The sequence below is a fragment of the Paramisgurnus dabryanus genome, chromosome 19 (assembly GCF_030506205.2).
Source record: "Paramisgurnus dabryanus chromosome 19, PD_genome_1.1, whole genome shotgun sequence".
NCBI classification, from domain to species: Eukaryota; Metazoa; Chordata; class Actinopteri; order Cypriniformes; family Cobitidae; genus Paramisgurnus; species Paramisgurnus dabryanus.
The window spans coordinates 19,060,476-19,076,954 of record NC_133355.1 but is presented as its reverse complement, the minus strand read 5'-3'; the positions used below and the strand labels follow the sequence as shown (position 1 = coordinate 19,076,954).

At 36.6% G+C, this 16,479-nt stretch overlaps 1 protein-coding gene across 1 annotated transcript in view; it reads left to right on the top strand.

Moving 5' to 3' along the window:
* dlgap3 (discs, large (Drosophila) homolog-associated protein 3) overlaps positions 1 to 16,479 on the top strand; it is a 176,933-nt gene that overhangs the window by 108,579 nt on the left and 51,875 nt on the right. The window contains exon 2 of the mRNA XM_065292315.2: positions 878 to 987. The gene's annotated coding sequence lies outside the window, so the exon portion shown is untranslated. The remainder of the gene's footprint in view (positions 1 to 877; positions 988 to 16,479) is intronic.

The following is a 16,479-nucleotide window of genomic DNA, read 5'->3' as shown; positions in this document are numbered from 1 at the left end:
TTTGGGCCACAAAGGCCGTTTGTTTACGTTATTGCAGTTGAAACTGTCTATAATCAGATTCGGAGTAAACTTGTGGCAGCACAAATGTCTTTTGTGACCTATATTCTTTGATCGCTGTCGCCTTTCTAGAACAATGCAAAAGTTGTGTTCTAGTTTTCTGACTCTATGCAGTCATGAATCAACGGGAGCTGCTTCAAGTTTTCCTTCGCATCTATTAATGCTGCATCATTTCCTGCTCTCCTTTCTTCTTTTCCACTGGTATAATGTAAACCATCTATTGTGCTTCCGCATATTAACTGCTTCTAACTTTTATGCGATTCAGGTCCATTAGAGCATCGAGCAGAGATTGCGTTAAATGAATCACAGTGCCAAATGCAAACCCCACAGTTTGGTTGCAAGGAAAGCATTGTAATGAGGTTAAACAGTGTGCTTGAGGTTCCCTTTAGACTTTCGTGCATGGTCCATTACCATGACTCATCGTCCCTCAGCTTTCTTGAAACCCCATCATGCATTCTGTAAACAGTTCGAAGGTACCTGGAAGATTTAGATAGACAATTAAGCCTTGACGCCAGCTTTATTTTCCTTTTATTTCCTCCTTTATTTTAACTTCCTCTTCCTGTCTCCTACTTTCCAGCCTGGAAACACATTATAGGCTGATTGTCTGATTCATGTTCAAGTTCCCATCTTTGGCACATTAGACAGTCATTGCAGCCAGGGAAATGCTTTGAGTGTTGAAAGAGACAATGTTTCCCTCGACAGCGTGTAAGCAAAATAAGAGTGTAGGATAAAAATACAAACAAGCATTGATGTTTTGTAATTTAATCTGTCTCTCTCTCTCTCTCTCTCTCTCTCTCTCTCTCTCTCTCTCTCTCTTCAGATTGCTGAGTGGAATCTGTTTGCAGACAGCAGTAGCGTGCAGTGTGTGTACAGTGAAGACGCCGTTTCCCCTCCGCTGATAATGAAGCACCATTTCCACATGAGGAGGCAGTGAGTATTTCATTTCTGACTTCAGCCACATCCGCACGCCGGGCTGTTAATTCCCTCGGTTTGGGTTTAAAAGATGCCTCTCCCTGGCTTTATGGAAAGCTCTTCTCGATTTCAATCTTCTAGCAAATGCCTGGCTGGGATTACACAAATGTCATTGTAATGCCCTCAAAAAAACTCACCTCAAAGGTTTTCGTTTCTCCAATGCTCTTTGAAACTGTTCTTTTCAGTCTTACCATGTTTGATGTGCAGTTTTCCCATCCCTTTTAAAAAAACACAAAAACTGTTTGACGTTCTGAAAAAAGGTACAAAAAGATACAAAACTGTACCTTTTCGCTCGCCGGGGTGGTACCCTCACAGGTTTATTTTTGTATCTTTATGGGTATACAACACATTCAAATGTTGTATGTTTGGGGTGCAATAATATATCCTAAGGATTGTGTACCTTAAAGAACAAATTTGTAACAGTTAAATTTTAAAGGTACAATGTACATTTAAAGGTAAACAGTAGATCCTTACACTGTAACTGTGGGTTTACACCAGACGCGAGTTCAACGATTTGCGCACGTAAGTCAATGCAAAGACGTGATCAGACGCGTCTTCGCGTAGGGCGATGCTAATGACGCGATATGGGCAGCGAGTTTACCCCAAAAACACGTGCTATTCGCCTCAAACGCGTCTTTGCCCAAGTTGAAAATATTCAACTCTAGCGAAAAATTAGCATATGCACGAAGTTAAATCCCCCAAGTAATCTGGAGTGAGTAATGGGATGCCCTGCATTTGGTGTGTACGTAGCATAAAAAAAAAAAATCCAGCATGAAGTTAAAACAACTTGGTTTTGTAAGTCAATTCAGACTACTACTTTATGTTTGGATCCGTGAAAAGTGACATAATTTATAAAAACAAGTTGAAATTGTTTAACTTATTTTTTTTTAAAGTTAAAGTAGCATAAAATATATATGTTGATAAAAAATGCTGATTTTTTTGTACAGTAATGTGCCCAAAAAGATACAACATTTTATACAGATGGTTTTCCGGACACGGATTAGTTTAAACCAGGACTAGGCATTATCTTAAACCAGGACTAGGCTTTAGTTTAATTAGGAAATATAACTAGTTTTAAAGGGGACATATCATGAAAATATATAACTGGGTTCCCAGTGCTTCTATCAACCTATAAAATGTGAAAAAGATAAACCCAGTAACTTAGTTTTGGTAAACCATTCTCTGCAAGTATAGCCCTTTTCACACAGAAATTCCGTAAAATACACGGGATTTGAATCCTGGATTTTTCCGGAATAGTTAGATTTTTTTACATTCACACTGCCAAGATTACACGGCATCTGATGGTTCCGGAAAGACACGTGACCTATTGAAAGTCCCGCCCTCTCTTCTACGCAGCGTCTGAAGTTTGCATATTATATATTATTTCTCTCTCCAGAAACAACTCGCGTGCATTTTTGTTTATGATAAGACTACAAAGGAGCGCGTGAACGCACAGTTCTATGCTGGTGAATGATCTCAGCTTCAGAGTGGATATTTGACAAGCTCCCTGATTTCTGCTTTGATACATTTCTCATCGTGATTGTTTATATGCATTTAAAACCCGCATTTTGAGGAGCTGGACGATATATCTTGTTGGGATGACATGTGGGTATTTTCGTTTATTATAGCTCAAATGAGCACGTGACGCGATATTCTTTTATGCTGCTGAATGATCTCCGTTTCAACGCAGTAAGTAACGAGCTAACTTACCTGATATCTGCTTCACTCCAGTTTGCTGACATTTCTCGTAGTGAATGTTGTAAATCTATCATTTTAAAGAGTTGAACCAACTTCATGTTGCCATGACATGCGCGTCTTCACTACGGCACGTGCGTCATTGTTTATGCGTCTCATATATCATTTCCTGATAACTGCTTCAATCTAGTTTGCAACATTTCTCGTGGTGAATGTTTATATGCATGTTATCTCTCGTTGTAAGGAGCTGAACCATAACTTGTGTTGTGATGATGAAGCGTGCGTCCTCACTTCGACACGCCCATTACTGCATTCTTGCGGCTTCTTGTTCACACAGAGGGTTACCCGCATATCTTACTAGGTCCTCTTTCCGGCAACGATCCCAGAAGATTAACGGAACGAGTTTTTGTTCACACAGACGCTTGTCTGGCAATTTTACGGGTATTTTCTGGGACCAGAGGTCTGTGTGAATGGGGTTTCTGTGAAAAATAGGTCATTGAAATTTGGCTCCCCTGTGAAGTCAGAAGGTGATAATACCGCCAAACTTTTTGGCTCACACCTACAGAGGGGCAATTTTAACATGCTATAAAAAATTATCTCTATGATATTTTAAGCTAAAACTTCACGTATGTACTCTGGGGACACCAAAGATTTATTTTACATAAGTTGTGTGAAATGTCCACTTTAACAAACATGCCTTACTAAAAACATCACTTGTTTGCATTTTGAGGCAAAACAAAGGGTGATGTATTTTAAGATATGTGAGTGCAAGTTGTTTTCAGTTTGAACAGCACAATTTTTTAGTCTAGGACTAGTCTGGTTCCTGTCCGTGAAACCGCCCCATTATGTTTAGTAGGCTATACCTGTAAAGGTACAAAACCTTAGAGTACCACCCCAGTGACAGAAAATGTACAGTTTTTTACCTTTTTTCGACAGTGTGGTCTATATTAAATATTATGGCAATAGTCAATTTAATAGTCCATGTTACTTGAAGAACATTAAGGCGGGATGTTGTTTTGTGGTTGGACATAGGGGGCAATGGTGGACAGTGGCTTGATTAAGGATTGAGCGTTATTCAACTGTGGCCTGTCAATTATTCATGAAGCTGACATAAAACCACAAGAAACTGCTGCCTTTTCCATGAAATTCACAGTTTGAGAGCAGATAGAAAATAAAATGATATAATGTAAAGATATTAGTTTATGTCTTAACTGCATGTTTCTTATTCATTATTAAAGGAGATAATTCAGGACCGCCCTCACGTAAGGCACAAATGTAATGCACCATTACAAACAAATGTGCAAACAAACAAGCTCCTGTAGGCAGGCTTTTTTCACAAATGCCTTTAAAGCTGGAATTTGTTCGCTTTTACAACTCTGTTGTCTTCATAAAACTTTGAATAACTGCAAACTAAAAGAAGTGTTTAGAGTACGGCAGAACCTACATTTACTTTCTATATCACAGTTAGCTGAACATTGAATATTTGGTATTTTTTAGAAATTATAATACATCTTGTCTGGTTATGTTGTTTACTTTGAAGGGATGTAAGGTAAGTCTTCTATATTTTTTCATGTAAGAAAAACAACACTTACCCAAACACACTCGTTCAGCTATTATTCTTCACTCAAGTGTTTCTGTATGAGAGCTTTTCATCGGATTCTGCACTGGTTGATAGGCTGTGCTTCAATGGCAGAGCATGACGTTAGTACAGATTTGAATACGGGTCGGTGAGAGGAAGCTGCAATCATTAATCTCTTTACAATGATGATGTCAGAGCAGTTATTACAACTACCAGCATTTTTCTAGGTACCTGATTCGTTAATGTTGCCTTGCGTGTTTCCTGTCCTTTGTTGCTTTTGTTACAGGCCGCTTTTTGTCATTTGTCTGTTGTAGAAACATAGAGACCGACCTGGATGAGAAATGTATCCTCATTAGCTGATGCTTGTAGGTGCATTGCTGTGGCCATGCTCAGTCTCACCTCTGCTGTTGTCTCTAGTCAAATACATGTCATGATGATCAGGCCTGGAGAATACAGAAAGGACTTTTTACACATTTGAGGGACAATGTACAAGCAAGTCAGTCTTTATGGTAAAATTAACCCTGACTTGGTGATCAGGACTTTTACATAGATTCGGTGTGCGGTGGTAATTGTGGAATATTACACTGCTGTATGAAGTGAACTCAGCATTCCAGAGAGCCGTGCAATACTCCTTAGACACACCTTTAAATTCATATAATATAACAAATATAACATAAGGTCTTGCCAAAGTTTGACCTGGTTAAATTACTGTCTAGAAAAAACTCAAACTATTTCATTCGTTTCTTAAAACAGTATAGACCGTTTCAGCAGTAACAACAAAAACAAGTGGCTGTCGTGGTCCGCACATAACTTCCGGTAAGCTAAAAATAAATAACAACAAAGTTCTTTAAATGCAGTTTATTTATATAACAAGCAAAAAAAAAACAACAACATATAGATAGGAAACCAAAACATTTGTTATTTTCGACGAGGCATTTGTTTAAGAGATTACTTTAGCAACTAGTCAGAACATTAAAAAAATAAAACAAAACCGGAAGTAAAGTTCGCGTCAGCGCACGTGCGTCTGATGAAACCCTCTATATTAGAATATTTTTACCGTATTTTTTAACTTTTTACTTTTATTCAGAAAGGACAGTACAGAGTGACTAAAGAAAGATAGGGTGGTATTGGGATGTATTGTCCAACAAATTATATTTTTGCCCAAAAAAGCATGCACTCAGATGGTTTTACAGCAAAATTGGTAAATATCAATAAAATTACTATTTCTTTATATTTCATTATATGTGACATTTGTGAAAATAAGGCATTTTAACTACTGACTAACAACCTTTTTGTTTAAAATTGAACCTAAACATAAGAACCTGATAAAAAAATGTGAATATACAGAAAAAAAACAATGTCAGATGCACTTGTTTGTTGGCAGATTTTCACACACCACTAACAAACACCCAACAACTATTCAAATTTGGTGTTTGTTGAAACATATGAAAAATTTTAACATTTTAAAATTATCTGTACACAGGATGTAGAAAAACTGTTTGCATACATTTTTGGGGGAGACTTCCAGAACTCTGTACCCAAAAAGAGTACAGTTGAGCACTCTGGATGAAAGTTGGATTTTGTAATGCACATCAGATTCCCAATAAGCAGACTTTCTGTGGTTTCTCAGCCTGGTCTCACTGTTAATACATAGTATTTACACATAACTTTAAAAATATAAACATAAAATAGGTAAAGCGTACAATGTAGACGTATTTACAACATATAAACGTAGCATTATTACATTTTTACAGCTAATAAATGTAAAACCTTATGTATCTTTCATTGCATAAAGATTGCTGTATAATTTCCTTTGAACCATTTTAGCGATGTGTTACCACCTTAACCCTACCCCAAACCTTACCCTACACCCAAACCCTACCCTAAACCCAAACTCTTATTATACAAAATGTTATGCAACGTAACGGACAGATATGTTCAGGAACATCTTAGTAACAATAGAAACAATATGTCATTCAAAAGATATTTTAAGCCACTAAAGTCCTACCCAAAACAGTTTATTAAAATCATTTAACGTTACTGTTACGAAAAGCATAACAGACAGACAAGTATAAACACAACAACTTATTTATTGCGAATATTAAAATCAGTACCAAAAGTAGTTAAAATGATGATGTGCTGCAGCCACGGTTCTCTCTGGAGTATATGAAGAAAAGTTAAGAGAAGTATTAAAGTTATTAGTCCAAGAGAACATTAATCTGGCTTCCCTCTGCCACGGCGCATTTTCTTACATTTTAAACGTACAACAACGGAAATGACGCAAATATGTCACGTGGCACGCAAAGAGCCAATGAGCTTTTGATATCACTGCTGTAAAGCAATGTGTCATAATGCTTCTTCAGGTGGGATATTTGAATTCAAATGTATTTAACGAACGCGCGATCGGACTTTAAGGTTGCTGATGAGAACTCGAATCAAGATCGCTGGATAAAGGGCTGAATTCTGTTCCTCGCAATCGTATGAAGTTTATAGATGTGGATTACATCAAATGAATAAAAGTAATTTTTTTTATTTATGTTGTATTTTGGTGTAATTATTGCTTAGTAGCAATAATAACGTATTGCATAGAAGACAGCAGGAGAAAACGCGTTTTTGTGTGTCATGGCAAAACTAAATACAGAAATGTTATTTATTTTAAAGTTTTAAAATGTTCAATATTGTGAAATTCTCTGAATATCATAATCATTTCATTAGGTAAATGGGTAAACTGTCTTAAATAAATAAGTCAGAAAATATGACTGAAAACATGTCATTAATATGAGTAAGAATCGCAATGTTCGCGATTTTAATATTTATGTATAGGAATAACTTAAGTACAAATTTGTACGTTTGTAAAGCTGTCAATACGTAAATAATTTACGTATTAGTCCTGTCAAAACGTCAATATTATAAGTTTCAGTGTTTTTTAAACGTAAGAAAATTTTATGTATGGTACAACCATACTGAAACGTAAAAATACACACGTATTCTCATGAGATCACGTTGGGTTTGTGGACAAGCTGGCCTGACATCACTTTTCTTTGCTGTGTCATTGTGTGTAGGGTTATTTGTCAAATGAGCTGTTGTGATATAGAGGATTGCAGTAAATATCCGGTTCTAGCTGCCCCCTTTTTAGGATTGAACCGGCTACCTTTATGTTGCCACGCCTTTTCTTTAACCACAGAATGGTTTGTTTGTTACTGTGCTCAAAAATCAATTTGAAACACTTTGCAGCACGGCTTTAAAAAGAGATTCATCTATCCAGGTCACTCTACACTGCACAATGGTCATCAAACACCAGCATTTAAAAACAGCTTTATGAGCTATCCTCGTGTTTTTGTTTTTTAAAGATGTTTATCTGCTTCAAGAATAGATGTCAGCTTTCAACTTTTTTTCTGAAGTTTTTCCAGACATACAAAATCATATATAACTTCATAAGCATTGGAAGTCCTAGTGTTTAATTAATAGAGACATTATTTTCTTTTTATATAGTGCCCACACATTAAAAATGTCACTTTGCATGTTGCAAAATGCTTTGGTTTTTAGATATAAATACAGCACATTCGGAAAACTGCTGGTATACTGAAGTGTTTTGAAGCTCTTTAATATTAGTATGTTTAAAACAAGAGCAATAATATTCAAATGTGTCAAGAGCGATTGTGAAATTAGCTGATTTATCACCGAATCCTGTCTATGTGAACTGTTAAGATATATATATATATATATATATATATATATATATATATATATATATATATTCAAAATATGAATGCCTTGTCAACCAGGCTGCAATTAGGAGCCAGCTTGCACATGCAAATGTGTATATTTTTAATGGCTGAATTATGTTAGCTTTGCAGTTTCTCCAGTGCAAAGTCTGCATGCTGAGAAAATAAGTAAGAAACCTATTACTTTCTGCTAGATTTTAAATGTTCATTTAAAGTGCAATTTTTACAAAATGTAATACAGTCTCTTGTGTGCAGTCTGTCAGTGTCTGTGGGGGGGGGCTTTATCAGTGTGATGTCACATTGATAAGATAATCAAAACGGCATGTCTGTTGTCACTACTTTAATGAGGATTAAAAAAGTAGGATTTTTTTCATTGTAGGGTGGTTGTGTTCATACACTGCCAACACACATTAATGTCCAAACACCTTGTAAGGTGGCTTTTGTATAAAAGTTGCCCTTTAATGGACACATTTCATGTGTGGCCACATGTGCTGAGGATATTAAAAAAGTGAATATAATAAAATACCCAAAATCTAAAAACTGGACTGCTCTTTCAGTAATGTAGGTACCAAGAAATGTATTTATCGTGATTTAATTGTACTTGTTTATCCAGTACATCATTTATGCTTATGGTTACGTCATACTGTAAATCAAATGACATATTGGTCACATGACAATGAAAACATGGTGGATGCAGTATGTCCAAAATGTTTTTATACTCCACACAATGACTTTCCTATTTAATTTTTTGTCTTGTTTTCAGTAGAAATATCTAAAGAAATAGATAGATATATAGTAGAACATGTTTCTTGAATTAACTGTTTAAGAAAAAAAGTGAACTTATTTCAAGATTTTTTTTCTCACCCCATTGGCAGATATTTTTGCTTGTTTTAAGCACAAATTCACTTAAATTGTAAAATTGTATTTTTTTTTTGTCTAAAAACTATACATTTTTTCTTAGGTCATTTTGCTCATCAAGAATAATTAAAAAACAATTAAGATATTTGTACTAAAAATAAGACAAAAATCTAAGTAAGAAAGTCATTTTCTGCAGTGCACACATACTGTAAAGGATTTACAGTTTAACGAAAAAACTGTCACAGTACGCAATTTTGAACGCATCAACCGTCTTCTTAGTTATGAGCTTTTCGAAATGTTCAGATCAAGTGGGTATTTTTAAGGTCCAAATGTGGTTTGAGTATTCACATTTTGGACCCTGTTTACACCTGTATTTTGTGCTGTCCACTTTTGATCTGATCTCCTGACAAGGTGTAAAATGGTCTCTGTAGTGCCGAGTCAAAATGCAGGATTTATGCGTTTTGTCAAACACGGTCCCTCGGCTAACATTCACAATCTCTTCACTTGCCCAGACAAACAGATATTACATCTGACCTTCATGACACCGGAATGCCACGGGAGCATTTTGACCTTATGTGTCGGATTGCTGTCCACTTCTGATGAAAGACATGTTTCTGTACCAGAGTAACAAATCAGATGATGTGAAGACATGATTCAGCAGTCATATCTGCAATGCAGAAGAGCATTTAGGCATAATACTGATAAATTATGTTTGTTTTATTTTTAATTATTTATTTTTTGTTCTCTCATTGACGTTTGATTTGCAATCTTAGTGCATCTATTTAGATCTATTCAGTGTGGTTAATTATGTAATTGACTGCTGGCACCTTAGTTGATTATATTAACCAAATAGATTATAGATGTTGTCAAACCAAGAACACATTGTGCTGTGCAGTCATACAGTGTGGGAGAAACATTCTGGTTTGAATTTAAAGAAACATACTGTAAGTAATTATTTCAGATTGATAATCAGACTGGCCTCATAAATCATGTGCATGGATGATGTAATGAAATAAATATTAAATATCTCTAAAATATCTTAAAGGGCCACTGAAAATATGCTTATTTTCCAGCGCCCCTAGAGTTTAACATTTGATTTTTACCATTTTGGAATCCATTCAGCTGTTCTCTGGGTCTGGCGCTAACACTTTTAGCATAGCTTAGCATAATCTATTAAATCTGATTAGACCATTAGCATCACGCTCAAAAATAACCAAAGAGTTTCAATATTTTTCCTATGTAAAACTTGACTCTGTAGTTACATTGTGTACTAAGACTGATGAAAAATTTAAAGTTGCGATTTTCTAGGCAGATATGGCTATGAACTATACTCTCATTCTGGCTTAATAATCAAGGACTTTGCTGCCGTAACATTGCTGCAGCAGGTGTGGTGATATTACGCAACAGCCGAATATAGTCCTCCTAGCCTATAGCCATGTTACAGCAGCAAAGTCCTTGATTTTTACGCCAGAATGAGAGTATAGTTCCTAGCCATATCTGCCTAGAAAATCCCAAATTTAAATTTTCCGTCTGTCTTAGTACACGATGTAACTACAGAAGAGTCAAGTTTTAAATAAAATATTTAAACTCTTTGGTTATTTTTTAGCGCGATGCTAATGGTCTAATCAGATTCAATGGATTATGCTAAGCTATGCTAAAAATGCTAGTGCTAGACCCGGAGATCAGCTGAATGGATTCCAAAACTGTGTCCCTTTAAATATTGATAATTTTCACTTTTGGTCACAGACAAATCTGAGCTCAGTTTGTATCAGTCATTGCTCTTGCAGAAACAATAAAGAAAGGAAAGTTTTTCACATTTGAAAGAGGTCTGAAAGAGATGATAGGAGTCAACCCAGAATAATCTTGGACAAGAGCATGACATAGGTTAATGAGAGAATGTGTCTCTGTAATTACTCTTGCTCTTAAGCGCTTGACATCAGATGTTTCAGTGCATAAAGAAGGCTGGATGGATTGCCATGGATGGAATATTATTGGCTAACAAAGTTTCGAAGCAGTGCTGAATTTCTCGCCATTATACATGTTGCTCGTTATGTGAGAAACTTGAGTCATCTTTGGTAATGACTCCATTTGTATAGCTTTTTAATGCAGAATGACCAGAGCAGGAAATGAGAGGAGACTGATGAATGCAGTAAAGAATCATTGATAAACCAAAAATAAAAGAACACAGTAATTAAAGACAAAGCAGCCATGTGAATAAAAGAAACAGAATCCAGTTGCCAACACACAAGACTTTATTAAGACAAAGAGTATTCATAAGATGCCTAATTGCATAGCTTTTGATTCAGGTGTGAGGTAACTATGGTGACAGTAATTAGAAATATGATGAAAATGCCCTCTACTGACTAACATTTGTGTCTAGAGTACACAAGTGGATATGGGAGTCTCTTGAACTCTTAAAGCAAAAGGCAATGTGAGGTGTGAATGATCACCTTGGTTACCAGGCAAAATAATGCTGGTCAAAGGAAAAATGCTGAGTGGTTCCCAAGACAACTGACCTCACATCAGAAAAAAGATATGGATTTGATTGCATATACATATACATACATATATAGTGTGTATATGTAGTAAAACATTATTATTCCATTCCTTAAATAGTTGCCATATATACCTTGGAAATAATTTTTAGCTTCCTGTTTATTAAATGAGGACAATAGATCAAATGATTTGTTACAAACACCCATCACATCATACGAAAAATAGATGTGTCATTTTAGTTATATCCACAGAAGTTAATTATAATGATGTTTGCAAAAGGTGTTAAAAGTAATATTTTTGACAACATGCATCAACTATCATGCTGCTCACACACTTACATCAACCTTAATATATTCACGATAGTGTGAAGCAATGATTTATATTTAGACTGATATACAACTGGCTTATGTCTTAAAATTAAACCAATGCTTTAGCATACAAAATATGATGCACTGTAACACACACGCACACTGGTGTGTTTTACATCAGGACCAAGGGTGGTAAATTCATTTTTGGTTTATTGTGTTAGTCTTTTTCTACTACTTACTAAACTAAAGTCTTGACATGCATTTTAATGTTACATTAATTGTGGATTTAGTGAAGGGTTGCAGGTTAAGTGCATTAAAGGGATAGTTCGGCAAAAAAATGATATTAAACCCATGATTTACTCACCCCCAAGCTCACATTTTTTTGTTATTTTAGAAAATGTTTTAGATCTTTCAGTTATCAAATGTAAAGTTATGGGGTCCACTCCTTCGAGTCCAAAAAATGTGCATCCATCGTTCACAAAATTATCCAAACAGCTCCACGATGATAAATAAAGGCCTTCTGAGGGTAATCCATGCGGTGTTGTTGTAGAAATATCCATTTTTAAAACTTTATATATGAAAATAACTAGCTTCCGCTAACGCCGCCATCTTAGTCGCGTCCGCATTCAAGATGAGCGTGTACGCAGTTTACGGAGGGTTCTGTGCTGCTGCTCTGTGCCCTCGCCCTCTGAATTTGTCATACATCACTAAGAAAAGTGCGTACACTACACTGATACTCTCTACCGAATACAGAGGAGTCTAAGATGGCGCCATTACCGGAAGCTAGTTATTTTCATTTATAAAGTTTTAAATATGGATATTTCTTCAACAAAACAGCACGCATTGCCCTCAGAAGGCCTTTGTTTATCATCGTGGAGCCGTTTGGATTTATTTTGTGAAGGATGGATGCACATTTTTTGGACTTGAAGGACATGGACCGGTAACTTAACATTTTATTAACTGAAACATCTAAAACATTTTCTAAAATAACTGAAAATGTGTTTGTCTGAAAATTGATGGACATATGCATCTTGGACGGCTTGGGGGTGAGTAAATTAGGGGTTTAATATAATTTTTTGGCCGAACTATCCCTTTAACTACTACATACTCATGCCAAGGTTGCATTGTGTATGTTTTCCATGTTTCTAGGACCATTATGTCCCATAAGCAAAGCAGACATCTACATTTATGAATGAATGCATTAGTGAGCAATCTATGTCTGTTGGGATTGCGAATGTGTCTTTATTTACCTTTTATAACTCATTAGACAAATACATGTACCCATGGTTTCTGGATGATAATGGGTAAAGAATCAGCTTTCAGTTTTTTGCTGCGTCAGTTGACTCGTCTGGGCTTAATTTCTCCCTTCTCTGTTGTTGGAAAACAACTTATTTCTTATCCATTGACATACCAATGGGGAGAGAGAGAGAGAACCCTGAGATGTCCTTAATGAAAATGGCTTTACTTGGGCAAGCAGGAGCAAATGCAGGAGTATTGATTGTATTCCCTTATTATCATCCCTTCAGCTTGGCTTATCTGTGACAAGAGCGAAGACCTGGCCTCGCACATATTTTTCTCATTGTTTCTATCGTTTTAATTGATTTCTTGTGGGAGAATAAACTTAGGTGTAATATTCTGTAACTCTTAGATAAGCATTGTGATAAAAGTTTGAGCCAAATATGATTATCTTGCAATATTTTACTGTTGGCCTGGTTCGCCCATTACATGACTAACTACTGCATAGTAGCTTCACAGAAAGACCTCGCAGGATTACAAGCATTCTTCTGTGCCTCATAAGTACTTAGGTTTTGTCACTATATCGTTCAAGGATGATGTTAAAAAACACTCAAATTCAAAACTGTTGTTATGGTCGCATACGTGTCAGATAATCAAAATTTTGCAATAAATTCATGCTAGTTTGAGACTCAGCAGCAATTCTTTGTCTTCCTTTTTCCTTCTTGTCATCAATGCCAGCTTTTCTTATTCTGTCTTGTCAGATGTTGCGTTAATTTGATGAAAAGGATTAATTGCCTTGCCATCTCTCTCTCTCTCTCTCTCTCTCTCTCTCTCTCTCTCTCTCTCTCTCTCTCTCTCTCTCTCTCTCTCTCTCTCTCTCTCTCTCTCTCTCTCTTTCTGTCATTTGAACTCTGTCTGTGATGATTTATATTTCTCTTTATCCTGATGTGTGGGCTTGTCTAGTCTTAGCTCCTCAACATCTATCTTATTCTACCTAGTTCACGTTGTGTGTTTGTGTGTGTGTAACTTGTGAAAATCATAGTTGTTAGGAGCTGCTGAGATGTGAGATGTTGTGAACTGCTGAGCTCTAATCAAAGCGATCCATCATTTTGGGGGTAAGTGAAGAGAACAAAAGCACTCTCTAGTTTTCTCATGCTGGGAGAGATTTGAGCACACAGTTCTTCCACTTGGGATATCAGACTTTGATAGGTTACAGATGTTTGCCTAGATTGTGTCACATCATTTAAACAATGGTTGTTTAGCACCCCATGCATTCTGAACATATTTGGATATTATAAGCAGTGGAGGCCGGTGTCTTAACTTCCGAGGGGCGCAAATTCAAAATATGTGTTTGTTCCGTCATGTGAACCATGTGCATCATGCGTCATTTCGAGATACGGGCCTGCTGCACATGCGTCGAAAGGGTTTATGATAAAAGAGACTCTCACGTTTACAAAAGACTCGCAAGACACTAATGCTGGGTACACAGCAAAAGATAATCAGACTGATTTTGGGCCGGTTTCCCGCCTTCCGACAATCCTAGCTATGTCCGGATTTTCTTGATGGTTCTACAGATTATTTTATTAGATTTTCCCTTGGTGTGAGGTGTGTTAAGAGTGTCCGAACCTGATCGAAGGAACATTGGAGCAGCCTCGATCGCGAATCGTGAATATTAAACATGTGTGGGGGGAATCCTGAAGACAAACGTGTGCACGGACTTGAGATTATCACGTGAAACGAAACAATATCCAATCAGTAAGCGAGATGATGGAAGACGGAACAGTCATGGCGCAGCACAAAGTGAAGTTGATGCAAAGTGAACTTGTACAGACCGTGTTCCCGGTGTCTCCACGACTTCACCCAAACCCTTTTCTTTTTTTCCTTGATTTTTCTGTGAAAATCATTCCCAACACTATCATTAAAATTTCATCTTGCATATCGTCCGCCATGCTTATTCTGAAATTTTACGAGATTTCATGTGTTCACTGAAGAGACTCTGGTTGAAAATCTGTTTTTGTCTGGAGTGCTGTCTTTAACAAATCATAGCACACAGCAGGGCCAGCGCTACCTGTAGGCAAATGCCTAGGGCCTCAAGCTAGCTAACTGCTAAATCATGTGCACTAGTCTGCCACAATTACTACTGACAACAACAAATAAAGTTTTAGGGTGAGTTCGACTTTATGCGGCGCAGCTGCCACAAGAACCGCAGGTGGATGACATCAACGTAATGCAAAAACGATAGATAAGCAAACTCCTGTGTATGATTTCTCGTTTCGCTCTCACGGTGCTTTGATATCATCCACCTGTCGGTTCTTGCAGTGCCACATGAATTTGAAGAATAGATGCCTAGATGAACGGCATTAAAATCTCTGCAGCTGACTGACTTTGAGTGACGTTGAAAGCGGCTATCATGTCCTTTGTTTCCTGATTCACAAAAGCGGCATGCAAAGACAGTTCAGCACATGATGGAGGTATTTTTAAATAATGCATTTTAAAAATAAACTTAGCTTTGTTCTGTGTATCAACGTCATTTCAGGAGAGATCAAACTTGAGCGCTGCTGACTCTGTTCAGACACGTTGAATGCGTGTGCACGATAGCATCGCGTGGGGAGTTGACTATTAAAACAGTCAAGTTAAAAAAGTTTGTATTTAAAGTCAAACAGCAAACAAAACTGGCGTTTCTTGTAAGTCCTCTACACTTTATTTTAGTTTTCAAATAATGAAAACATGATGCATATTTATTGATTTTTTGTATTTATTATTCTGCTTAGTAGTTTGTCTGTTTAACTTCCAGTGGCAACTGATTTGTATGGATATTTAAGGTATAAAAAGGTATTGAAATACATAATATATATCCATAGTCTAATAGATAACTTTATACTTTATATTGGTTCAGTAAGAGGGGAATTCCTGTTCATACCCATCTTATATAAAAAACAATAACAGTTTTCTAGGAGGTGTTCATCTGTAGTTTTTTACAGTCAGGGTTTTTGCAATGTAGTGTTGTCTTTTTCATTTTACTTTTTGGAAAATTGTTATGTGTTATCCCCAAAATGTGGTGTTTTAAATAAATTTCTGCATCCACATCAACAACAACAATTTGACCTGCTTTAAAATGTTTAACACATGGTTTTGCATATTTCTAATTAAATTTTAACATAAATTTTATCAATTTGTTAACATGAAAAAAGTAATGGGGGAAAACATGTTTAATCAATGTAGTGCTTAAATGATTTATAATGCTGCATTTACACCAGCCACATTCAAAAATCGTGCTTAACTGCTCACGGACAATATCAAGTGTTCCTTCAATGTTGAATGAGTGACTCCGGGCGGGGCTGCCGCCACAGCAGCAAGCAGGCTCCTGATTGGTTATTGTGGCGTGAAAATCCGCCAAAGTTAAAATTTTCAACTCGGGCATCAGCCACAAATTCGCGTCAAACGCAAAATGCACAAAACACCATTTGCGTGTACCGCGCCAGACGCTAACTTGATGCCATTTGCGTGAACTACATGAGAAGACCTCCAGAAGCGCGTCAACACGCCTTCACAT